The sequence below is a fragment of the Lissotriton vulgaris genome, chromosome 9 (genome assembly GCF_964263255.1).
Source record: "Lissotriton vulgaris chromosome 9, aLisVul1.2, whole genome shotgun sequence".
Taxonomy (NCBI): domain Eukaryota; kingdom Metazoa; phylum Chordata; class Amphibia; order Caudata; family Salamandridae; genus Lissotriton; species Lissotriton vulgaris.
Window position 1 is genome coordinate 1,146,185,161 of NC_141697.1, and position 26,606 is coordinate 1,146,211,766.

Sequence of the window (26,606 nt, forward strand, 5' to 3'; positions counted from 1 at the left end):
AATAAGCTAAGTTCCACTGTCTCTTTATAACCATCCCTGGGAGGGCTAGCATTCACAATGGGCTTGCAAATTGAGAGAGGCTCATTAATATTAATGAGCCTTGTAATTTGTGATCCCATTGTGAATAGCAAAACGGTGTAAACACACTGATGTACATTTCATTTAGCACCGCGCAATTTGCAACTCGCTGAATGAAAGGGTTGTACATTTGGCCCCAAGGGGCCTATTTAAAAGCCCCTTGCGCTGCCAGTACGTCATGTTTTATATGGATAAAGGGGCAGATGTATCAACATCCAGATATGCGAATCTCAAATCGCGATTTTTCAGAAATCGCTTTTTGAGATTTGCAAATTGGTATGTATGTAGATTTTCGCATTTTTTTGCGTTTTCTTAAAATTCCTTAATTGCGATTAGCAAATTGCAAATCGCAATTAAGGAATAATTTCCCATTCATTTCTATGGGCCAGGAGGCCTATAGGAATGAATGTGAAGTTATTCTCACGAATCGCAAATTGAGAATAATTTCAAGGGTGCAAGGGTGTCATAAGGACATCCTGATGCACCCCTAAAATTCACATGTGTGCACATATGGCGCACATACTTGCCCTAAGCGCATGTATGTGCGCCACATGGCACCTTCACAAATGCAAAAAAGTGCTTTTGTGAAAGAAATAGCAATTTACCACCAACTTGAAGTCGGTGGTAATTTGCAATTTCTTAATGAGAAGTCGCACAACTTGGGTGCTTCATACATTGCATTTAAGGAATCGCAAATTTTGTGATTCCTTAAGTGCAATCGCAAAATGAGGAATCACAAATTTGCGATTCCTTATTTTGCACTCAAATTTGCTACATACATACCATTTAGTGCAAATGAGTTCGCAAACGCCGAAATTCTGCGAATTTCGGTGTTTGCCAACCCATTTGAGCTTCATACATATGGCCCAAAGTGACACCCTGGGGGCGTAAGGGGCTTGTAAATAAGCCCCTGTGAGTGCTGGGAGGACCTCACAGCATTTCTAGCAATAAGAAGATTTGCGGATCCAAAATGCTTTGCATTTGTATAGCTTCAAACCTGTTATATTATTTTGCAGTCAATGTATCTTAGACAATTGATGCTACTGAAAATAAAGCAACCCTTTGTCCACTAGCATTCATTTTTCAAAACCTTTCGCCAGTGCTCACTCCCCAGTGTTGCTAGGTTACTCAAAGTAAAAGAGTACCTCATGAATTCTAGTAGAGATGGGGGGACGCATTCAAAGAGCCAGTAGAAAAACAATTGACAATGACTCTCAAGCCACTGGTTAAAAACTCAAAAGCAAAATTAGCCAAAGGTTGACTGAGCGATTCGAATCTCATTCAATTGATTAAAAGGTACAGTATGCTTGCCAAGAATGATATGACTACCATAGACATCAAACCTGAGAAGTGCATATGTTTAACGTTGAAGTTCTTGTAGGCAACAGGCTGTCTGTCACGTGGTGCAGATACTGTTCGCTGAGTAGAGACTTATGGTGCTTAATTTGTTTACAAAAATAAGTGCCAATGATCTCGACAGGAGGTGACTGCAGCTTGTACCGCACATTACCCCTGTTATAATCAAAATGTCAGTAATAACACAACTACAATCACCCTCCTACAAGTGTTACAATCTGGACTATTTGAGGTTCCCAACCTATAAGAAAGGCTTGGGCGGAAGGTAATAGTCATTTTTTATGTATATTGTATAAATAATGAACTGTTGTGTTCATCTCTAAATTAACCAGACCGCACGCTCTGTGGCAGACTGTCACAGGCCCCGGTGTTGACAATTACGTGCCCGATCTGAGCACCGGAAACAACCGGCTCACATTATGCCCTGGAGGCTGGTAGAGGAGGAGGAAGGAAGCATACTGTCTGATTCCCTTATGACATTATTGCATATCTGTTGATTAATGTAATTAATACTTTAGGCTTAATTGGAATCTTATGCCAAGACAACCTGCATCATTAACTTTAAAGTAATCCCAGTATACCTAACATCATTTTCTCTTGAAGCTGTTATTATCTGTTTTCTCGTGCTTGATCGTATTGTAAAGCCCTGTGGTTTCTGGTGTCTGATCCTGTTAGGGCATCTGTGCTTTTCTGCTGTGAAGTCCTATAATTAATTTAGAGTTCATATTCTATCCATTCCCATTATTACTTCGATCATCATCTGCCAGCTGATAAAAATATTCCCTGAGTGTTCAGCTGCTGTTGGGTTTCAATATTCCCTCCGTGTTTACCCTCTGCCTGATATTGTTACTCTGTTTAATAACCAGTGCCTGCTGCAATTACCGCATTATAACAATACAGTTCGATATTTTTTTGACCTAAGTGGATTTCTGCCTGCGACTGCCATTCATAAATAAGTGTGTTCTAGCTAATATTTAATTTAACGATTATTGTAGTGTTTATCTAAAACTTTAGGTATTTTGTGTTGTTTTTTTTGTATTTGAACCACATTTGGGCAGAGATCAATTCTTGTCTTATTCTATTATGACCTTTGAGTATTTCTTTGATCTGATCATTTTATGACCAAATATTGCCTAGATGTGTCTGCTTTGTAATTCCAATCATGCATCACTATTTATACGTGCTCTAATACCTATTACTACATTATGTGATAAGTCATTTTCCTTTGTGTTTGCTATAAATCTTATTCTACACATTATTTGTGTCCTATTTAGGAAGGGATATGGAAAGAGCGAAGTCGTTATTTTCCATGTGCACTACACAAAACATTATGAAGGTGCTGCACCAATAGGTAAGTAAGATAACTTTCTGAGCTAAGTGAAATGAGCTCTTACAGGGCCGGCTTTAGCATTGGATGTGCCTGGTGCGACAATGCTTGTTGGTGCCTAAGTACGGGCGGAAAATCCGTTCCGCTCGTGGACTTTGCGGATTTTCGGCAAGTTCGCGATCCGCAAAATTCGCGAAATTGCCGACAAAACCGCTCGCAGTCGGATTTTTTTTTAAACGATGGCTGGCATCTTCGTGCAGGGTAGGATTCATTCTGGCAATTTGATCCTGTCGCAAAAATTAAACCTCAACAGGAAGCACTTACATGTATAAATAAAGCAGGTGCCCGAGTTGAAGCTCAAATTCAGTAACGCATTCATCAGCCCAAAAACAATTGTGAGCTTTGTCGAGGCTGGGCAGGTGTGCTTTCTCCCCATATCTACCATCGAAAATTAGCTGTGATGCTGGATAGAGGCCTAGGCATCCTTCACTTTCACGAGTGCAATCCCCGTGCAGTTCCTATGTCCAGGAGCTTCTTTCTCCTCATCTGCTGCTCTGATCGGTCTCTGACCTTTTATACACACAAGAGGCATGTGAACTCGCATAGAAGCCCTGCTCTTTGGCTCCGCCCACAAACTAGTGGTGTGCACCGTTTTCCCGCCCTGACCCACTATGATGGACAGCTCACTCAAGGGACCCCGGCGCTGGGCAGGTGTGCTTTCTCCCTGTATCTACCGTCGAAAAGTAGCTGTGATGCCTGATGGAGGCCTCTGCATCCTTCACTTTCACAAGCGCAATCCCCTGCAGTTCCTGTGTCCAGGAGCTTCTTTCTCCTCATCTGCTGCTCTGATCGGTCTCTGACCTTTTATACACACAAGAGGCATTTGAACTCGCATAGAAGGCCCGCTCTTTGGCTCCGCCCACAAACTAGTGGTGTGCACCGTTTTCCCGCCCTGACCCACTATGATGGACAGCTCACTCAAGGGACCCCGGCGGTGGGCAGGTGTGCGTTCTCTCCATATGTACCATCGAAAATTAGCTGTGATGCTGGATAGAGGCCTCTGCATCCTTCACTTTCACGAGCGCAATCCCCGTGCAGTTCCTGTGTCCAGGAGCTTCTTTCTCCTCATCTGCTGCTCTGATTGGTCTCTGACCTTTTATACACAGAAGAGGCATGTGAACTCGCATAGAAGTCCTGCCCGTTTGGTCTCGCCCACACACTAGCGGCGTGCACCGTCTTCCCACTATTTACCTACTATGATGGACAGCTCACTCAAGGGACCCCTGTGCCCTTCGGCGCGATGGCATAGTAGCACACACCTGATCACTGGAGACAACTCTTCTGGCCCTTTTGCAGCTGCAGTGTTAGAAAAAAGCACTATACATTTACCCAACGAGCTAGCACTTACTGTTAGCCAATAGAAACAGTAATTTGTACAAATCCACGAGTTCGTGGATTTTTCGCGAACTCGCAGATTTTTTTGGGCAATTTCGTGCAAATTTGCGGACCACAAATCCGCAAAATTCGCCCATTATCATTGCCCCAAAGTCTCCATAACCACTATCTCTCAGATGCATTTAATTAGTTATATAGCGCAACTTACACCAGTGTAGGGTGTCAGACTACTTTGCATCATACACACAATACACTGAGACAATCAATCACACCTGGGTGAATCAGCCTATAGGAAATGGGACATAAGCCAGAGGACTACAAGGAGAAGGAGTGACATCCAGAATACACTGCTCTGGTAGAAAGTAAAATGATATGCTGGGGCAGGGGCTCTCAGGGAATAGCAGATGGTCATGTAGTTCACAAAGACACTGTACAGATGCTGTGTGAAGGCAGGATAGTGCTCGGAATGGAACTAAAACACATACTCAAAAAGACTCTGGTACTAAGTATTATAGTAATGAGTGAAAAATCACTACTATTTTGTCAGTAATCCGCTACCATGTGAAATCTCACGGGAAAGGCACTTATCTTAAAATAAGTAGTTCCCTTTTGGTTGGATAACAACCAGAATGAAAGCAAACTTGGCACAGACTGTGGTTTTCATTAAAAAACTCTTTAGACCGATAACAGAATCGGATCCTCATTAACCAGTGAGATACCCCCAAGATGAAACAAGCATTGGCATAGCCAATAGGTCTCGCCTTTGAGACCTTATAAGTGTTTAGCCATGCACCATGATACTTTAAAGTTTGAAACAGAAGTTAAGGGTGAAATGCGGTTGCCTACATCTGTAAACAATATATATTGCACATATTTTGAAATGTATCTAGTGCTGAATGACTACCATTACGCCATAAGACATGATATAGCTCTGTGCATCTTTTCAGGAAGATTTACGGTACTTTTGAGGAAAGCAGTGCTTAATTTGAGCTGGTGGTTTCCATTGCTCTGCACTGGCACCTACCTGTCAACACCAGCACTTATCACTGTCTGCCACATGGTGGTGCTATTAGCCACATTTAGAGGTAGCTATGAGCTTAAAATAAGTGTCAGTTTAGGCAAACCCCATCTTTTTTATTTCCTCTTTCTCTTAATGCCCTAATATTTCTGCTTGACTAAAAAGTCATTAAAAATAAGCAATACACCTGACATTATAATTAATTGCATCACAGGGAATACATTCAATGCTATTTTTTTGGTGCTATAAAGTTTCACAGACGAGACAACGAAATACCATAGCAGGATAATCAAACAAACTCAAAGCATTCACACACCTTAACACAGCTTTGGAATAAGTACCAAAATGATAAAAGGGTTACTTCAAAAGGTACTCCTGGAATCACACAGCCTTGTAAGCTTTATAACAATTCAAATATCTATTATTTCTGCATCTGTAAGTTCGAGAGCACCCATCGAACCTGGCTGAAAGTCCCAGCTGACATCTAAGGGGTAAACAGTGACCTTCCTCGGGTGACACAGACTAAAATGTTGCGTTTTGGTGGAATGTCACACATGATCAATACATGATATTGATACATTGAATTGTGTGGTGTGTGTCTTGTGGTATGGTGTGTGTCATCCGCAGCTGCCTACCACAAAAGGTCAGTTTAATTTTTCCATAAACTGCAATTTTGAATTCCATGCGAGCTGTGTGACGAAAGGCTGGGAATGTAAAAAGCCAAAAGTGATGTAGCATTTAAGACAGTAAATCACCACAAGAAGGCTGCAGACCTGCAAATATATGATTTCAAGGACCACACGCAGGAGAATAATGGGGCATATTATCAAGGGGGTTTATCTCCGCTTTTTTGGCTTTAAAAGCCAAGAAAGCAGAGATAACATTATCTCCCTATTACCTAGCTGTCGCTAACACCAGTTAGCGACAGCTAGTAGGAGATAGCGACCATCGTGGGCTCCACTTTGCATGTCAGTGATATTTAACACTAATGACATACAAAGTGGGCGTGCCAAGATGTTAGCGACTGGAAACAGTCGCTAACATCGCTATCTCCTATTACCAACTTTTGGAGATATTCGCGCTATGCGCGAATATCTCCAAAAGCTAACACCTGCCATGAGCAGTTCTTAGCCATGTTATCCAGGGAAGGTGGATAACATGGCTAAGAGCATTAGCTCGCTAATGCATGAATATCGCGGACTTTTCAGCGATATTCATGCATTGCGGCCGATTTTTATCGCATTTGCGATAAACCTTGGTAATAACAAGGTTTATCTGCGATAAAAATCTGCGCAGCTCAGCGGTAAATTTTTGTCTCTAACCAAGCAATAGCGATAATTATCGCTATTGCTTGGTAATATGCCCCAATATTTCTGTGCTTTTTACAGGAACTTATTACATCCTTCTAATTAGTCATCTGTTGGGCAACCAAGCTTTGAGCTGCTGCACACATTTGTAATACTTTGTAGCACATTGACACAGCAGGCTGTCACCAAAGAAAGAACAAAGAAATCCAAACGAAGGCGGTGGTGCTTCTGGTGGATGCACTGCTGATATTGTACCTCGTGAGATGGAGGTTTTAGACAAATGAAATTGCGTCTGACTGTGAGCAAAGTGTGACTTTCCAATGGCTCAATGTGTGTTTAATTGTGTACTGGTTAAATAGGTGACTAGGAAGAGAGAAACACAAAGAGCACCTCAAGGTCCTGCTGAAGTGCAAATGTCTGTAAAATGTTCTGCTGCTGCCCAGACAAGCCACAGCCATAGCACATATACAGAATTGAACGCTCTATAATGGGGGCTGGAATGCTATCCTTCTAGGCAGCCACCATGCTTTACCACAATCTTTGTTGGTGTCCTCACATTTTCTTGGATGTTTTAAAGGTGCAGCCCTCTGCCCTCACCTCTTACCTGCAGACTCTGCAAGTGAGGAAATGAGACGGCTTATGTGCACTCTCGCCTATGTGCTGGAATTTGATGGCAGTTTCATATATATATTCCAGGACCTCGGCCTTCTTGAGAGTAGATGCGGCCAGCATGATGGGTGCGGCTTTGTGCCACACGCCCATGTGCCAGCCGCAACTGGTTTGTAATTTACCGTCAGAATTACGAAAGCTCCTGCTCTAGTCTCTTTTTGAAGAAAATAAAACGGCATGTATCAACATTGCAGCAGTGGAACTGAGATTTAAAAGATAGTCTTGTGTCTAGCAGGTGAAGGGCAAGAAGGCCTTTCCCTATTTCACTTGAGTCCCACTGTCCCACAGTGCAAGGAGCAGGGACTCCAGGGTAGGGTACTGGCACCAGAACAGCAGTCTGGCCACTTCCCTTGAGCTGGCTCTCAAAGGATGCCGCTTTTAGACACCCACGGTTCATGGGAAGATGAGACTGCAGAGGTCACCGATTCTTTTCATGAAAAGGGTCTCTATAACACACAACAGGAGAATGATATGTGGGTTAATATGCCTGAGAGCAAGAGGATAGATGTGGGGAATAGAAGGAGGAAATGGCAGTGGTGGACATAGGTGGGAGACTTGCGATCAAGTTAGCTACTTAGAACGTAAACCTAGGTTTGGAGGACATGAAGTATAGGGAAGAATGAGAAACCTTTAAGTTCAAACAAAAAATAAGAACAGCATAAGGGTAGGAAGGGAGCCCTTCAGTCACAAACTTGGAAGGACCTGAGAGAAGCGGCTGAGAGAAATGACATGACCGGTTTTTGGAAGAAAATTAATAACCCTTGCTTCTAAGATGGGAACAGTCCACAGATAGCATGTAATATCCTCCCGGAAGAATGGGTGGAGCATTTTAAAGGGTTATATAATCGGGGGAACGGTGAGTCAACGCATATTGAGGAAGAGAGGGAGAATGTAACATTGGAGTTTTCCCTAGATGAGATCACCAATGGCATACTGGGCCTTACCAGAAATAAAGCACCAGGCCCGGATGGGATTCCCCCAGACCTTTATTTAAGCCAGGTGGACCTATGGGCGCCAATTTTAACAAGAATAATAAATGCTGACATAGCCACTGGGCTCCCTCGTTCGTGGTCATCGGCCATCATTGTGCCAATTTTTAAAAAGGGGAATAGAAACAACCCACAGTGCTACCGCCCAATTTCTCTTATAGATGTCACTGCCAAAGTTTTGGGACGAGTTGTTTTAGATCGACTGATGCACTCGGCTGAGGAACACCATATTATTTCAGATGTAGAGTACGGATTCAGGGCTAAAAGATCTACCACAGACCAATGTATAAATTTATATTTACTAGTGGCAAAATATACTATCGCCAGTAATGAGGCGGTCTATTTAGCATTTATGGACCTTACCGCAGCATTCAACTGTGTTAACCGGTAGAAGCTGTGGTATGTACTGAGCTCTCTTGGGGCAGATCAAGAATTGATTAAGATTATGAAGGCCCTACATTGGAATACCTCGGCCAAAGTTAGATATAATTTAGAGGGCAGATGTACCGAATCTTTTACCTGTACTAGTGGTGTGCGGCAGGGATGCATCTTGGCCCCATTTTTGTTCTCTCTATATAAAACGGACTAGAATAAGCCCTAGTAAGTTTAAACGTGGATTCCCCTAGAATAGACAGAAGAGTAATCCCAGTTCTGCTCTAAGCAGATGACGCTGTTTTTTTGGCACGTAAACCACTGGCTCTATGGCGATTAATTGATGGCTTTGTGGACTTTATGAATAAGCTAGAGTTGTCAGCCAACCTCACCAAGTCATATGTAATGGAAATAGGCACAAAGTTAAGGAAAAGCTTTAACTACAGAATAGGTGATCACAAATTGGAAAAGGTGCAGTCATTCTCGTACCTGGGCATTTTATTCGATGGGCATATACATTTTAAACCACTAATAGATGAGCGCTGTTACAAGCTAGTGTCCTGTACAGGGGCGATAATGAGTTTTGGACGAAGATTAGGACGATGGTCCCCGGCTGAAGTGATGAGACTATATAACACAATTTGTTATTCCAAAGCTGCATATGGGGCTGAACTTTGGGGGATTGCTGACCCAAATAAATTACAAGTAGAGGAGAACAAGTTTATGAGAAGACTCCCCAAAATCCCACAGTGCGTCCCCTCTCTCATTGCTCATGCAGAACTGGAGGAGGTACTGTTTATTAAGGACAGGCTCCAGGTTAGACCCCTGATAGCATGGCTAAAGATCTGGGTTTATCTAGAGGCATCACTGTCCAGATCAATAATCATGACTGTCTGGCTGAGATAGGGGATTGAACATTCCATGGCAGAAATACCTAAAGGGGACCTTCGAAAATATTGGATGTAAAGATCTCTTTGCAAACCCAACCGGAATCACAGGCCGTGAAATGGGCAGTGTGAAGAGTAAGTTCTTTATGCATAACATCCAAATAAGAGAAGAGAAGGAAGGGAGGAAACAGTCAATTAGAGATTATAGTTTAGTGAGGTCCAGTGACAGAATGGAACTGTACCTAGCCCTCATACACAACTCTCAGGATAGGTTTTTAATAACACGTTTTAGGCTCAATTTTTTACATTATTTATTAGCTGATCCGACAGGTTTTACAACTGCAGATGAGCTAAAGGGTACTTGCGGCTGCGATCAGCGATCTGCGCAGGATACCCTTCATTTTGTATTATTATGCCCTCTGTATGCTTTGCCCAGGAGCTGTTTTTTAATCACTTTACTGAAGAAAAAAAAATTCAAACACGCTAAGGCGGCCTTCTCATTTTTACAAATGGCGCAGGACCCCTTGACGCTACTTTCTATCACAGGCTTTTTAAGAATGTCAGTTAAACTAAGAGAGACAAGAGGGATCTGTTAAAAAAGAGGCCCGTGGAAACTACCTAGTGAAAAGAGGGGAGGGATAGGGGGTTACTGGCCTGTTACGGAAATATTGTAAATGTGTATTGCAATGTTATTTTAAATTGTACTTTTATGGTGTTCTCTAATACAGAATAAAGATGTTGATGATGATGATGAAGATCAGCATACAATATGGATAATGTTCACAGGTTAAAACAAGCGCACACACGCCTCGCGCAAGTAGGGGGTGGGGGGTGTGTGCTGAGAGCAGGCAGCATTTCCCTCACGAGAGCGAACACGATAATTGCTAACACATGGTGCCGCTCGCTACCGCAAGGTAATCGCCAAGAGTGCACGCGTTGCCATTCAAAGCAATGCAATGCATGCACGTTTTTGCCTGCAAAACCAGACCGATGGCTAAAGGTCTTTTTCCTATGCAGCACACGCGCACTATGTAGGCGAGACCTAAAAATGTTTAGGACGGAAAAACTCCAGTGCACCCATGCAAACACGAAGGGAGCACCATCATGTGATCACAACCACGGGTTACGTGACAGGAAAGAAGATGCGCTACGCAGGGATACCGAGGCAGAGCACCGGTACCTACGCGGCATTACGGCAAGATTGACTGTGGGTGGCGGTCTCACCTTGATGATGTACAGAGGAAGTGGGGGGGCCAACTGGATGATATTTATGGCAATCCAAGTCTTAAACACGGGTTACTTGGCAATAATACCTTAAAACATTTTAGGGAAGGCATAAGAATGAACAATTTGAAATGACCCATGAACATTTGTAACACAACTTAACCTCACAGGTCAGGATTAAACGTGGTTTACAACGAAACCTTGGAGAAAATGTAGACTAAGAGTTAGGATGACTCCTACTATAACCAGTGTTTGACTATAGGGAGCCACCATTGCTCCCACGCCCTTTCAAGCTTCAACAACTGTGAAACTCGGTCAGTAATTTTTTACTTGATGTGTTTTTTTCCTAATGATGGTAACATCTTAATACAAAGCATGGGAAATTTATAGAAACACTATAACATACAGGTGAAAACATGGACCAGGATTCAGGTTAACCAGGGGAGCATTCAAACTAGAGCCTGTTGTTTAACTATGTTTGCAGTGAGCAAATAAGTGACAAGAGAGTGTTTGCATGCGGAATTTTTCACACGTACTACTTGTTTATACTATGTAGACAACTAGTATATGATAAGAACAAAGAGTATAACGATTATATTTTCACCTACAGGTATTACTGCACTACTGCAGTGTGATTACACAACTCTAGACCAAAGAGGGTCTATCCTCGAACTACTGAAGTAAGGTAGGAAAGGAGGGTAACATAGAGGGGATCTTTTGGTCCAGACAAAAGCCATAAAAGACATGTTACACACATGAAGATAGGAGTGGTGAATGGTTACTAATCATCCCTATCACTACCATCCATCCCTTTTAATACTGACTGGGAAATCCAGGAATAAAGTAGTAATGTGGATATTCCCAAGCCAGTTTTAAACTCTATAATCTGCACTTAGATTTCTTTATTGATCCCTACTATTCTTTATATTTTATGTTTGTATTGTCTTCCTCTTTTGTTCCACCCCAGGCACTGATTTGCACAGCGGTGTTATTTAGCAAGCCCTATGATGAAGCATGCCACAAATTTGTGGGTGAGGGCAGTTTTTCAAACAGGCAACTCTTGCCACTAAACTGTATAGCGTATTTAGTTATTCTCCTTCTTCTCTTTTTGTGTTCTTGGTGGGAGTGACATGTAATCCATACTGGTAGGCAACATAGTTTAAGAGTGCTTGGTCTGGTGAAGCACAAACTCTGAATTAAAAACAGAACACCATAGTTGGAAGTTCTCTTTAATATTACGAATCAATTTTGGCCGAAATGAACCCTTTTCGCAACATTCATCTGTGCTCTAACCTATACTTCGCAGTTTGCATGCAGTTCTTTGATGCCATTGAATAATTCACTGTTCTATATTAGGATTGTAACTTATAAACAGCAAATTACAAAAGGATGTCTCTTAGAAAAGCAGTAACCAACTGACATCTTTACATTATATGCATTGTGTGATCTACATGGTACACGTTCTTTCCAGCAGTCATATTCATCCTCTGTGCTATTTTATGATTAGTCAAAACCTCAACTAGACAAAACTCAGATCTCTCTCCAGTAAGAACATTAATCACCAGAGTTATCTTGACATATTTAGTGTTGCCGTAAAATTGCTGGAGGCAAGTAACATGGCAGCAGTTGCTTTTAAAAGCAAAAAAAACTTGCAAACACGGTGCCCCCTGAAGTCAGCACCCGGTGCGGTAGTACCGGTTTCACCCACCCTAGAGCCATCCCTGACTGCTTAAATTTTTCTGATGCAGAGGCAGGTTGCTTGTGACTGCCTATTTGAATGTATATTGACACTACAGCCCAACGCATTAACAGCCCACAGCCCATCTTCACCTGTAACTAGATAAATTTATGCTTGTCTTTGACCATGTTCAGTTGTTTACTGCCTTTGGTCTAGGTTCTCGCTTTAGAAGAATCACATACATACCTACATGCATATATACATACATAGATACATTGACTTAGCCGTTTACACTTCTGGCAAACACAAGGTATTGTGGATGAGTAAGGTACAGTCACCAGCTGAGGTCGTTCACTAGGGTGAGGTAAAGCTTCTATAAACATTGCAAAGGTACAGGGGAATATATCAGAAATGTCTGCAGCGGCCAGCTAACTGCAAAAACGATAATTGCATTGGCCAACATGTGTACAAATTGCTTTTTTCGCAGACAAATCTTTTGAGAAGGATGTTTGAAGTCTTTGACTGGTGCATAAACTTGCATATTTGCGATGTTCCGGTACAATGTTGACTGGACAAATTATTTAGTTTGAATGAAAATAAATACAATGGGGCTGTGTTGAATCTGTAGACAATACATTGCAAAGAAACTTTATTGATAGGGTCTGATGAGCTGGGTAAGTGAATAAAAATGGATTTGGCGGACGAATGTGCAAAACATTTTTTGCAGTTATATAGCCTGCCATGGCCACTTCAAAGTTTTTTTTACCGCATTTGTAGTGTAGTCTTGCTTTTGACATGAACTTGGACTCAAACAGGTTAGTTCCTCTTACTCAGGATAGTCAGTGAGGTTCACAACTAGTTTCAGTGGTTTTGCCACGGGTATGCATAGGAAGGTACGTCAATTTAATAAACCTATGGTGGGCTGATTGACAGAGCTCCTACAGAGGAAGCAGACTTTTGCTATTTTAAAGAATCCCTGGTTTGGTACTTATTAGTATTCTTTTTACTAAAATAAATTAGCAACTGCTGGAATGTTGGAATGGACAAGAAGGAAGGGTTAAAGGCTCAGGACCCTCCGCCCACCAAAGTCAATGTACTACTAGTTCTTTGGACTTCCACCCCATGGAAACCAGAACAAAAATGGACAAGGTGAATATCAGAAGTGGATCCTCCTGGGTTCAGGATGAAGTTGCATTTCCAGTTATTCTTCCCCAGGCAGCAATTCAGCAATGGAACAACAGGTCAGCAGTCCAGCAGAGTGGCAGTCCTTTCAGCAGCACAGCAGTCCTTCTCCTGGCAGATTATCCATTGTTCCAGAAGTCTACTGAAGAGTTGATGTCTGAGGATATTCCCTGGTGCCCTCCTTTTGGAGGGTGGAAGAAGCGTCTAAACTGTGGCTTTGAAGTGCATAGAATTTCTGGATTCCCCTGCCCTGACTCCAAGCTGGCTGCAGTGACAATGAGTATGAGTTGGGTCCTTTGTGTAAGGGAGTAGCACTTCCTATTCAGTTGCAAGTGGGGCTGTTTAACTCCTTGGACGCTCATAACGAGCTCAGCTCGTCATGATGTACACCTCCATACACTCATGACGAGCTGAGCTCGTCATGAACAATGGTAAATCCGAGAATCCAGCGCTGGAGAAAAATATCCCTAGCAGCCAAGGTGTTAAGGCATACCTAATTCCTCTATTATGTGGCTGTCTGTAAGGAATAAAAAATCTTTAACTGCCAATTGCACCCACTCATTTGACCTAAGACAGAATACAGGCACAAAAGGACTAAGGGCATTTTTAAAATTGTAATCAAAACCTGACTTTACCTAGGGGCTTTCATTACAATTCCAAAGACACCAAACAAGAAATAGCTCCCAACCCCAATTGGAAATTACATCTTATTACATGTAAAAAGCAATCCCCAATGTAATGTTATTGGAGAGACAGGCCTCAGAATATATAAAAAATAATTTGGGAGTTTGTAACTACCAGGAGATGTAAAACGCAAAAGGGCATGTCCAACCTTTTAATTACACAGCACCCAGCCCTATGGACTATATTCAGCCTACCTTAGGGGTGACATATATGCAATAAAAGGGGTATTTAGGTCTTTGGAAGGGGGTTTATTTGCTAAGTTAACATGGCAGTTTCAAACTGCACTCAGGTCGCAGTAGCAGGCCTGGGACATGTTTTATGGGGCTACATGAGTGGGTTGCCCAATAAGTGATACAGTCCCACTGATACCAGTTTATTTACAGGCCTTGGTTATCTGGTATACCACTGAACAAGGGACTTACAAGTATAATAAATAATTGGGCCTGAGTCAATGAAGCCATGCTTTAAAGGCATGAGCACGAGAAATTTTGCACTCGTTAGCAGTTTTAACGTGCAGAGAGTCCTAAGGACAACAAAAACGCATTTAACAAAAAGTGGAGGGTAAAAGGCAAAACATTTGAGGTGCTGCTGAAGAGAGGGTCAGCTATAAGACTACTCTAAAAGTTCATTATCTCTGCCCTACTTCTCCAGCCTTTATGGGGCACAAACAGTCTACTGGAAGCTGTAGTTAATTTTTTAGCGAGAGTATCTTCAGTTGGTCATTTGTTGGTAATCCATATGGGCCAACATTGCCCTTTACACCCCTATTATTTCCTAAGTGTTTTTGCAACACTGTCTTATTACATTTATACGTTGCGATTCCAATACCAATTTCAGTATTTTTGACCTTAATGCAATTGTTAAATGAGTCTTTTTACTAATTTATTATGGAATGCTACTTATTAGATTTATGGCTTTTGCATTATTTGTGCCCCACTGAAAAACTTGCACTTTTCTGAGGAAAGGCCTGCTGCTTTATATATCACTATCTGGGGTAATTACTCTCAACGTTTCATAATATAACACTAGGTACATAATAAGCACCACTTATTACTTTGGTCACAGCCTTTACCCCTAAGCACTAACCTATGCCGGCATTACTTTGTGAATGGCCCGTGCTGACCACTGCCTCTGGCCTACACTGTGGTCCAGTAGGTCAATGAATCTTGATTTAGCGATGGCGGAGTTCATATCAGTGTACAGGCAACATCGCAGACTGCAGCCCCTCTCAGCACCGGTGCCACTAAGTCTGTTCCCTGACATTCATGGACACTCACTGGTTCTACACTGGTGGCATATGAGTGTATGGACTAGGGGCTAGTTTTCATCCTCATGTAGCTGATCACGAATTGGTGGTGAAAAACGAGGCTTGCACTTTTCAATCCTCCATTTGCTGCTTCCGGATAACATCAGATCTTCCGCATCAGGCCCTGGAGAGCACCTTCCACTGTCCCCCACTATCCTCGGCAACATGCACCTCGGACATTGACGAGGACCCGATCAGGTTGCATGGCCCATCTGACTCCACCATAAGTCACCGTCCCATGGTTGGGTGAATGTGCCAGCCACAGTGCATCCGGGGTCACTAACGCTGTACTGGTCCGGTCCGGGACCCCTTGTTCTGGGATATTGGATGGCCCCTGAAGTGTTGGCCTTGGTGTCATCAACATCATTTATCTGTGGCCCTGCACTGTACGCAGCCTCCAGGCCCAACTGCGTCCCACCAGGGCTCACACACCACAGCGAGTCCTGACCGGCCCGGACATCGCATCACCGCAGGAGGCACACGCCACTTCCACAAAGACCACCTCCAACCGTCATATGCCAGAGTCTAAATGATGATCCTGGCAGAATTACGGAGTTGCTCAGACCTGTCGTGGATACCATCATCGGGCTGATACCCTGGTCAGCACTCCCGGTGCCAGTGACTCGCAGGCCATTGTCCGTTGCTGATTGAGTTTTGTGCTGTGGAGAGGTTGCACAGCTATGTCACCTCAAACAGTACGGGGGCCCTGAGACATTGATGGGGAAGGTGATGCAGGTCTAACACACCCCAATGCATCTGCATCAGGAATATATCTAAGGGACACAATCCGAGACTTTTTCTTCACATGAGTGCACTCATCTCTAGTGTCCCAACCCCGGGGCACTGCAACTCACGGACACTTCTGTTTGCATGTTGGCTGTCCTCTGGACTTTCTCCTGCTCACTCCATGTTGCTCAGCAGTTGACTCTGTTATGCATGTGTTTTTCTGTTTCCATTGCACTGGTGTACAATTTTCAAGTGATTGCCAGCACCAGACATTCCGTGCGGAATGGCTTACATTCAACCCACATACATTTAGCACAGGCGTCACTGTACATGTGGCCCTGCCAATAAAGAGGCCGGTTGCATGTGCCCATAGCCAGTTCAACATGATATATGCGTGTTTCCCTGTGGTCTTGATGTATGCATAAGGGCCCTGGGCTCTACTACATTACATGGTGCTGTGTACATCGGATGCAGACATTTCACCGCAGGCAGCGGGTTGGAGCTTGGACATGTAGCTTTGTCATCACCCACTCAATTCATAAGGGGAGTGGCCAGGGCAGTCGTACGCAGAGCCAACATTTGTGGGTGAATGCTATTTGAGTGCCCCTGGGCATGGTTCTGTAATGTGAATGTGTATCTGCATGTGTCTCTATGACAGGGTGGGCCTCCTTAGTGGGATGTGGGTGGTCCCTGAAGGGTGATAGACCCCTGCATATATGTTCTAGTTCGCATTCCATGGTTTTACCCCAACCACACCGGTTGGGCCACCTCCTTTTGGCATGCTCACCCATGGCATTGGGGTGCCATGTGTGTGTGGGTGGGTGTAGTGTTGTGAGCTTGTGGGTGCTTCCTGCTGTGTGGTATGTTGCAGGCTCAGTGTTCTCCTCTGAGTAGCTTGGCTAGCAGATTCCTGGTGGGGGGTTGCATGGGATATCCATGGGCTGTTGTAGGGCATTGGTGTTGACAGTGTGTTGGTCCTCTCCGGCATCACAGATGTGTTGTATTCTGTACTCTGCTGAAGGTGTTGTGTGACCCTCTGCAATTTGAAGGGGAGATGCAAGTTGACATTGTAATGACATGTATGTTGGCGCTTTGTGCTTCTTTGCATGGAGACTGTATGGCAATGTACATTGTGACTGTTTGGGAGGTGCTGGATTCTTCCGCGGGACAGTATACATTTGGACAACATGACAGAAGTGAGGTCGTACATGTATATTTCCATTTCACAGTTTCCGCCTCTGTGGGATGTAGTAGGCATGTTTCTGTGCATGTGCAAAGCCAGTTGTGTCCTCTGTTCTGCAGTGTCGGTTATGTGCATTGTACCATGTTGTTGTCAACGTGGGTGTGCTGTTCTTGCTATGTGTGTGTGCTGCAGTGTGCCAAGGGGATCTGGGACATGATCCTGGATAATTGTGGGTGTGCAGTGTGCTACACCTCGTTGTGCCTGTAAGCCGTTGTGCCCATCTCCCCCGTCCCCCCAGTCCCTGTTTGTTACACTCCCTGTTGATGTTGTATCAGGTCCTCTGGAGCTGTGTCCGTACTCCCTACTCCTTTCACCGTCTCCACACTGATGACTGTGGCCTGGGTTTCCTCCAGCTCCTCCTGTGGTGCTGGACTGCCATCTCCTGTCGCCGTTGCTGCCTTCCTGTTGGCAGCGGGTTTGGGCCTAGTTTAGGCTGTCACGTCATGCTGGCGCCTATTGGCCTCCTCGATTGGCCTCCTCGGCACTCTGATTGCATTCCAGGTGTTCTATTTGTGGGTCAATTGCTGGTAGTGTTCTGTCACCTCTGTGACGCTGGTCTTCTTTTCCTGCAGTCTGCATCCTGTCTTCCTCTGCCTCTTCTCCTTGGCCTTCCCCGACTCCGTTGTTCCTTGCTGGTGGTCTGTAGGGGTTGGGGGAATAGAGTTGGCCTCTACGCTGGGTTAGGGTGCATCCATGTTGCTACGTACTTTGGCTTGGGATTTCCAGGCCTTTGGCTGTTTTTTGCTACTTTTTGTATCGTGATTGGCCTCATCGCATGTTTTACCGTTCGTGTATTGCATTTTTGAGGCGTGGCGTTGATTTTCATGCAGACACTTGACGTATTATCTGGTGTCTATCGCATGCTACCACCGCGTTGTGAATTCCACGTTGACTCAGGGTTATTTTCCCGTGATAGGCTGCAATGTTGAAAGTTGTGTTACGCTACTCTTGCGATAGTTATCACATTTTCTTGTGAATATACCCCTACTTATTGCCATTTGACACGTCTCCCATTGGCAAAAAATTGCCTTATTTTTATCTTCTTTTTGCTAAATTTACAGCCCACCCCACTTCCTGAGAGACTGTGGCACATTTGTCTCTTCTTCGAACAGACAGTAACCGCATTAATTTCACTGTACCTTTAAAGTTAGGTTCCATTTTACGAATGTATCTGTGATTTAAAATTTACTCTAGCTGCCTTTAATTTTTGTCTATAACGGGATATTGTGGAAGATCAAAGGGTATTGAAGAGATGCTATTGAGAAAAGGAAGGGTGCACAGAAAGAAATAAAAAAGTTGAGAAACAAGGACAAACAAAAGGAGAGGGACAGAGAGAAACTTGCCAAAGAATTGAATCTAGGGATGGCGGCAATCTTATTAGTAACAAGAGAAAACATGCTTTGAAACCCCAGAGCTTTTACTCACATTAGTCTGTGTGTGTATATATTAAACTCAAGACTTCTTTGAACTTTATAATAAGTTAGTCAAAGTAATTTTACATTAAATATTAATTTACAATAATTTTGTATATTTCTTTTAAATGAAGTACAAAGTAATGGAAATACTACAGCACTAACTTGAATCTGAATGAAATATAATTACAATTATTTTTAAACATGTAGTAAATAAACCAATATCAAGGCAGATTGGTTATATTTATATGTACTAAACATTACTACAAGTTTTACATAATATAAATTGGGATACATTTTTTTTTAATTTAATTAAAAAGGGAGGTTAGTGCCATGTCGGCGAACAAGAGATTGCTTCTTTCTGCTAGCTCTGTGGGCGAGCCACCTTTCTGCAGTGTATTTCTGCACAAGGTGCTTCTCTGACCCAAAATAATATTTGCAAATGTGTAGAAGAAGCAGAGGTGAATAACATGGGAGTACTTCTGAAACCCTGATGGAGAGATTTAACCTGCATTGCAGCAACCCTTGTAGTAATGGGGCCTGCATGGTGTCGTTGGATCTGAAAGGAAGCCTGGTGATCCAGCTGTACAATATTAGCGAAGCACCTATGTGTTGTAAGATCACAGCGAAGCAGCAGAAGTCTTGAGTGATTTGGGGAAGTAGTGGTGGACCTGGCACTGACCAGTGAGCATCCTGGAGGAAGCTGGCAGCCTATGCAGATTTTGGAAGGATGAGCAGCATCTACGTTCTGCTTACTATTGCATGTCTTGGATCCCTGCCAATCATGCAGGTGCGTGCAGGACCCCCTGCTCTTCATATCCATATACTGTTCGGCTCATTATCCTGTGAGTGTGTTTGGCTGTCACAGATTAAAGTGGAGGACCTACACTCAGCCCTGATAAAAGGCTCTTATTGAGGCATCCCTCATCAAATGTATGTAATCAGCCACAAATCTGTTATGGGTTTGCAGGAAGTCACACTAGACTATGCACATCCCCCAACCTGTAACAAAAGGAGATATGGATTTAGAGCACACTATATCTGTTGTACCCAAATCTGTTCACAAACACTTAGACTATTACACAGGGAACAAAATGCATTTTTTGAATGTCCTAAAATTACATTGCTGAATTTGAAAGCACCTGCCTGCAAGGCCTGCCTCACTGCCAACCCATCTCATAAACTCGCCCATTACAGAAATGCCTCACAGGATGTGAACTAGCCCTACGCAATGGGGCATTGCCGATGTTGAGCATAATCAACACTGCTCTTCTACCCCTGCATCTGTACTTGACCTTTAGTGTGCCCTTGCCGGCTCACTAACAAGAGAAAAATATTATATTAAAATATTTAACATTTACTACTTTAAACTGTATTTATGTATTAAAAAAATCAATATTCTTGTATATTTATTGAAGATTTTAGTGTCAACAATATTTATTCTCGGTACTGACAATTATAAGAATAGAGACAGAGTATTTTAGTAAACAATATTTTTGACACAATCTCTGTGTCAAACCATCTTGTTTTCCTTTATATAGTGTCAGTGACAACCTGGAAGAGCTTGCAAAAGGCCTGGTGGAAGGTTTCTTGGTCACTTTCCTACCTTGTCTCTTGCAGATAGACTCTTTGTCTAGCCTGGAACTGCAGAGAACACATTAAATTGGATCACTCAAAATGAACTATGCAAATTGCACACGACATATCATAGCATGCTTCTTATACCATCAACAAAGCGAGACAGGTCTTGCAGGCTGAAAAAAAAATGGTGCCTTCGCAAACGAGTGCCATATGATATAATTGCCCGGTGATTTCTCTTCTGATACTAATCCTAAACGGAAGACATTAGTGACATTAAAGCTACATTTGTCTTACTTGACACAGCCTTGACGGTTATTATTGTAGACAGGAGGACTACTGAGTTCACATAAACAGACAACCTTGAGAAATGTTTACAAATGACATAACCAGTGGATATAGAACTACGGGGCATTTATCAAGGGGGTTTATCTCCGCTTTTTTGGCTTTAAAAGCCAAGAAAGCGGATATAAAATTATCTCCCTATTACCTAGCTGTCGCTAACACCAGTTAGCGACAGCTAGTAGGAGATAGCGACCATCTTGGGCTCCACTTTGCATGTCAGTGATATTTATCACTAATGACATGCAAAGTGGGCGTGCCAAGATGTTAGCGACTGGAAACAGTCGCTAACATCGCTATCTCCTATTACCAACTTTTGGAGATATTCGCGCTAAGCGCGAATATCTCCAAAAGCTAACACCTGCCCTGAGCAGTTCTTAGCGATGTTATCCAATGGGAGGTGGATAACATGGCTAAGAGCATTATCTCAGTAGTGCATGAATATCGCTGACTTTTCAGCGATATTCATGCTTTGCGGCGTTTTTTATCGCATTTGCGATAAACCTTGGTAATACCAAGGTTTATTTGCGGTAAAAATCGCCGCAGCTCTGCGGTAAATCTTTGTCTCTAACCAAGCAATAGCGATAATTATCGCTATTGCTTGGTACTATGCCCCTACATGCCCTCAGTAACAGTCGAGGGCAAATTAAGGTCACCACTGAGACCATCAACTGATTTTGCTAATCTCAAACTGCCTGTGACAGCAACCTAACAGCAAGTTACGTTTGCAATCATGGCGATTCAATGTTGTTTTTCTTTCTCCTTTGCGCACCCTATTCTTCTCTTTTTACAAGTGAATTTTGATCAGTGTAGTGCACCCTCTAAAGGTACATATGCTCACGTTCTGCTCAAATGAAGCAGTGGCTGACCAACTAGACACTGGCAAGACGTACTTTGCCAATGCAGGAGAGATGATTATGCAAGCATACTGCAGTTTCAGGACATAGGAATGCCTCCACTACATGCATATTCACCCACAAAAGAAACTCTGATTCTAACAAATACCACATCATATGCAATCCTTTTGTTGCTCACTGACAAGAGACAGGATCCCCACTTGAAAACTGTTATTTGTTGTCCATTAGACCCTTTTGCAATGTGTTGCTTGAATTACTACTTCACACTTTCATGCCTAAAAATGACCCCGTATGCAGGAGATGCTCCTGAATTGCCAAATACTTTTCTATAAGGTGCAAAATTAGGTATGCTGGTTTAGGTGGTTAAGTGGGTATTTCATATCTCTTTTTTTTAACATTTCTTTATTATGATATTTTTTAAAACTTGAACCCCCCACCACGGAGCCCCACCCTCCGATCCGGTCATCTGTTTACATGTCACAGACTAAAAGAACAGAGAAGAAATAAGAAGAAGAAGAAAGAGAGAGAAAAACGAAGATGAAATCAATTCGAGAAAACAGGAAAACATTTCAAACAAACACGTGCATAAGTCATTAACATCAACATTAAACATTAGGTTATGGTGACATTAGCCTAATTTCTTAAGTATAATATTCTATTTCATAATTCTTGGTGTTGTATCCACTGTGTAAGGGGATCCAAGATTCCTAGTCCCATATCTCAAGGTGACATCCAATCCTTCTCACATCTCTCCTCCATATAACACATGTTGAAAGGCCCTCTCACTGGATGCAATCAGATAGCTTCAGTCTCTCATAACTGTCTCTAAACCTTTGACCACTTGTATTCCCGTCCTCATTATTCACTAATTGACTAAATGATTTAGATGCAACATACCTGTACATATGACACCACAAACCAAACTATTACAGGTTCTATCTCTATATATCAGAGGGGTATTACTTTATGTAAAAAATATTATATGGGCACTAAAGATGCATATAAGGACCACTTTCAACACAAACAATTGACACCAGCGGGACTGTGGACTCGGCTGTTCACAGCAGCTGCATGGGTCAGGAAGGGACAACACACCAGGTAATTCCAGTGCGTAAAAATATTAAGGGATGGGATTCATATTAAAAACTTGGACAGACCCAAGTGGCTTTTGACAAAGTGAAAATTGCTAATTAATTACTGATGATTATAGGAGTCAATGCACCCAACATTTCACAAATACACTTTCTTACAACCATCGGCCAACTTCTTACAGTGTTTGGTAAAAGTAGGATAATCATTGGAGGTGACTGGAACCCAGCTGTGGACCCTATTTTGAACAGAATATGCACCCCTCCGCCTGGAATAATTACTCATACATCACTAATATTTAAAATGTTATTAGACAAGTGGCGGTTTTTGCATCAGCGGGCAAGGAGTATACCCTTTTCCCCTTTGTTCAATGTTCCAGCACCAATATTGACTACTTTATGACCACAAGATCTCTGTCTCCAAGAAAACTGAAATGTGTAATTCTGGAACAGGGACTACTCGATCACGCCCCAATAAAGCTTGAAATATTCAGAAGAATTACTCCATCCCTACCTATCTGGTGAATGAAAACTTAAAAATACAGGCTACTAGAAGATACAAAATAACTAAGTGCCCTTGTGAAACAATATGTAGAAGAAAATGAGAATTCATTTGCTTTAGCTCAATCGTCGTTGCGGCAGCGGAGGCAACAATAAAAGGTTCTCTGGTGAGGAAAATCACTTTAGCCTGGAAGAGGGCTAAAATACAACTGATAGAACTAGAATTCACAGTTAAAAATCACATGCTACATTACAACAAGGATCCTACTGAAGATCGACTACACCTGCTGGAAAACCAGAAGCTGGCTCTGAAATCTTTTTTCACAGACAAGGCAGTACATGTGTTGCATAGACTACATTATCGTCATTAGGAGCACGGCGCTCAGTCTGATGGTTTACAAGGTTGCTGCGCTAGCAGAAGCTACAGGGATGGAGCCAACGTCAGAGTGCCCAGGAGAGACCCCTGTAAAGGCGGTTCAAAGCCACGTTCCTGAGATGTCGGGTGGAACTGGAGGAGGCCAACTGCATTATTTGGGAAAACTTGGAGACTGGCACGGACCCTTTTTCTTAGCTGTGGTCCCTATTGGGGGCCTGTTCCCCCGCTGCTAAATTCAGTAGGACTGCGAGACCCGCAGTGAAGCCACGTTGGGCATTTCTTTTTCTCTCCATGTTGCTAGCATCCCTGGAGTCCCTGGTTGCTGCAGGAGGTTCACCTTGGCAGGTGGAATCATCCGCGGTTTCAAATACCGGGCCCATTCGTTTCTCATAGGAAGAAGATACTCCATCTTAACGGTGAGTGCCGCTTCGTCACTCTCAATGAGTTGTTAAGGTGATAGGGAGCGCCACCTTAGGTTTGCTCAAGGATTGTACGTGTTCCACACTGCGTTTGTTGCTTCCATGAGGATACAATGATAAAAAGGATACAGACGCTACAATTCTGTGTACGTATTCATGCTTCTTTGTCAATTGTCTCTAAGGCAACCCACTGCTTGCTATTGGCTGAACTGCACTCTTTAAGTGCTTGTTTCATCAGTCCAGCTTGGTTAAATGAAATGAAGCATTACGGTTTGCGGAACTCCACATGGAAGGGAAAGCCCTCTTCTGATGCCAGTAATTGTAAGCGTACCACTTCTACTGCAGGTGCTACATGCTTTATAGGGTGGGCTAAAGCTGCTTTTTCCACCTCTTTAGTCATTTACAAAGGACTGTACAAGGACTTACAGCAGCCAGGCATAGATGTTACTAATGCAGGACTCTTCTCATTTCACACAATTCCTAAAGGTGGCACAACTCTGCCAGTCGATAAGCCAGAACCAACTGAGGAATCCCAGGATGTGGCAAATGAGGGTCATTAATATCCCCTTTATGGTCTATTAAAGTGCATGAAGCACCCTGGTGCTACCTTCTGTACTGCTTTAGATTGATCACAGTCTGCTCCATTGGCCATTTTGGGGTCAAACTTTCAGGCTCTAACAATGTATCAAAGAGACCCTGTAATATTGTCTGCTAATGCATGACAGAGGCAAGCAATTTTGGCAGGTTCACTGGGTAGAATATTAACGAAGAAAAAACTTAGATAATGAGCTGGGACCAGCGTTTCAGTCAGATAGCAAGCGTTGCAGAAATGAGATATTTGTGGATAAAAATAACTCAAGATTTAGGAATAGTAGTAACCGCAAATCCTGAAAAGACAGGCTGTGAGGTAGAAGGGCTGTTAAAAAGACGGCAGAATCTTCCACTCTCCATAGCTGGGGGGATTAACCTAGTAAAAATGTCTGTTTTACCCAAGTTCACTTTCCTGTTTGATAACATACTATTCAATTTTGATAAAAAGGCTCTCCATAAATTGCAAGGGGATATCACATCACGTAATTTGGCTAACAAGGGAATATGATTTTCTTTGAAGAAATTAAGGAGGCAAACAGAATGCTTCTACACAGATGCGATTTTTTTAGGGGTAATGTTTAGAGCTTTGCTTTCAGGCTTGCCTGAGGAAGACTTCTCCTATAAATTTGGGCACCAATATTCTTCAAAATTGTTGGACTGAACGGTTTACAGGCCACAGAAAGAACATGGTGTCAGGTCAGATCACTTTGGGTATTGCCTCTTACAACAGGTTGTGCCCAATATGGGATTCCCTAGGAACTACAGCGTGTTTGCTTGACAGTCTTGCATAGCCCCTGAAGCAGAGTGGCATTAAATGCGGGCAGATGGTGGATGATGGACAGCGGTTAACTTGGGATCATTGGAAAAACAAGACAGATGAGGCAATCTCCAGGTTTATGATCTATCAAGTAAATGCGTGGTTCAAGAGCCAAAGTTGCTTTGATTCAGAGTCTAGGCAAATGGAAATAGATCTCCAGGATCACTTGTCCATGAATAAAGAAGTGGCACACTGGTACCAGCATCTACTGATGGCAGCTGAGGGCAAGATGAAAGTTCCACATTCTGCTTCAGACTAATACTTGCTGGAGTCTGAATTGGAAGAGTTATGGCAAGTATCTCAGTGTACACTTTACTTGATGTTTAAACCAGCTGCACAAAGGAAAAATTACCTCTTTATCCGTCATGGAGTCTACTGGACTTCGACAAAATTGGCGAAACAAAGGGGAAGTGGAGACTGAAAATGTTCATGGTTTGGTAGCAGTGAGGCTGACGATTTGCACATGTTTGCTACCTGCCCAAAACTGGAAGAAGTTTGGATGGCCGTAGATAAGATCATCTTTTACTTTACGGGAATCACGAGGGAGGTAAGCACCTCCTTATGCTTATTTGGAATAGTGCAGCAGGACACAGGAGGTCCCTTTTCTCATGCAAAGCACCAAAATGTGATCTTCTATTTAATTTTCATTGCAAGAATGGAAATATGTAAGCTTTGGTCCCAAGTTTCTGTGCCTACCTGACAAGTCTGGAAGAGATCTGTGTTTTTTTAAGGATATAGATAGGAGGAGGAATAACTGGAATGAAGGAGAAGGATTCTGGGAACTGTTAAATATATGAGGAGTGTTTTCGTCCAATGATTAAACCATATCAAATCAGTATGGCTGGGAGGATGTGATCACTCAAAGTAGCCAAAGTAAACTTGATTGAATTTGAGTTTGGTATTGAGCACAGGGAGTGTCAGAAATGTGGTTGGTGCTTATCTGTGGTGATGTTGAGAACTTAAAGAATTGTTTAGAAAAAAAATAAAAAACAAATCAACAGGGCACTTTTTTTGGTAAACCTTTGTGAAGGTTCGTCAAACTACACCTAAAATATAGGTATAGGTGGGTATCCTAACTATAACTGCCTACTGGTGATTTCCAGTACGTAAATATATATATATATATATATGGTTTTAGGACTCTGGGCATTTTACCACTGCTAATCAGTGATAAAGTGCTTATG